This window comes from Perkinsus marinus (genome assembly GCF_000006405.1).
Source record: "Perkinsus marinus ATCC 50983 genomic scaffold scf_1104296943512, whole genome shotgun sequence".
NCBI lineage: Eukaryota > Perkinsozoa > Perkinsida > Perkinsidae > Perkinsus > Perkinsus marinus.
In genome coordinates, this window is record NW_003211805.1 from 1 (window position 1) to 952 (window position 952).

The 952-nt window shown below is 46.1% G+C and overlaps 6 non-coding genes across 6 annotated transcripts; all 6 read left to right on the forward strand.

Annotated features, from left to right (window-relative positions):
- Positions 1-65, forward strand: Pmar_PMAR013343. The gene has a single exon. It is a non-coding gene; the product is annotated as a tRNA-Thr (tRNA).
- A 105-nt stretch (positions 66-170) lies between these two features.
- Positions 171-242, forward strand: Pmar_PMAR013344. Its single transcript has one exon. It is a non-coding gene; the product is annotated as a tRNA-Thr (tRNA).
- Positions 243-343: 101 nt separating this feature from the next.
- On the forward strand, positions 344-415 carry Pmar_PMAR013345. The gene has a single exon. It is a non-coding gene; the product is annotated as a tRNA-Thr (tRNA).
- A 102-nt stretch (positions 416-517) lies between these two features.
- On the forward strand, positions 518-589 carry Pmar_PMAR013346. Its single transcript has one exon. It is a non-coding gene; the product is annotated as a tRNA-Thr (tRNA).
- Positions 590-691: 102 nt separating this feature from the next.
- On the forward strand, positions 692-763 carry Pmar_PMAR013347. Its single transcript has one exon. It is a non-coding gene; the product is annotated as a tRNA-Thr (tRNA).
- Positions 764-865: 102 nt separating this feature from the next.
- Positions 866-937, forward strand: Pmar_PMAR013348. The gene has a single exon. It is a non-coding gene; the product is annotated as a tRNA-Ser (tRNA).
- Positions 938-952: the final 15 nt, after the last annotated feature.

Sequence of the window (952 nt, forward strand, 5' to 3'; positions counted from 1 at the left end):
CTTTAGCTTAGTGGTAGAGCGTCTGCTTCGTAAGCAGAAGGTCGTCAGTTCAATCCTGGCAAGTGGCTTACAGCAGCATTAGGCTCTAGTCGGGTATGAGAAGCAGGAGCAGGTTTGCTCACTCCGCAAAGGATACAGGAAGATTATTGATTTATGCAGTTATTTTGTGCGCCACTTTAGCTTAGTGGCAGAGCGTCTGCTTTGTAAGCAGAAGGTCGTCAGTCCGATCCTGGCAAGTGGCTTATAACACCATAAATATCTGGTCTGGTACGAGAAGCAGGAGCAAGATGCCCATTCTGTGAAGGGGACACGAAAATTATTGATTCATATGGTTAGTCTGTATGTCACTTTAGCTTAGTGGTAGAGCGTCTGCTTCGTAAGCAGAAGGTCATCAGTTCAATCCTGGCTAGTGGCTTACAGCTGCATTATGCTCTAGTCGGGTATGAGAAGCAGGAGCAGGTCTGCTCACTCCGCAAAGGATACAGAAAGATTATTGATTTATGTACTTATTCTCTGCGTCACTTTAGCTTAGTGGCAGAGCGTCGGCTCTGTGAGCAGAAGGTCGTCAGTCCAATCCTGGCAAGTGGCTTATAGCACCATAAATTTCTGGTCTGGTACGAGAAGCAGGAGCAGGATGGCCCATTCTGTGAAGGGGACAGGAAAATTATTGATTCATATAGTTAGTGTGTGTGTCACTTTAGCTTAGTGGTAGAGCGTCTGCTTCGTAAGCAGAAGGTCGTCAGTTCAATCCTGGCAAGTGGCTTACAACAGCATTAGGCTCTAGTCGGGTATGAGGAGCAGGAGCAGGTTTGCTCACTCCGCAAAGGATACAGGAAGATTATTGATTTATGCAGTTATTTGGTGTGTCACTTTAGCTTAGTGGCAGAACGTCTGCTTCGAAAGCAGAAAGTCGTCAGTTCGATCCTGGTAAGTGGCTTATAACACCATAAAT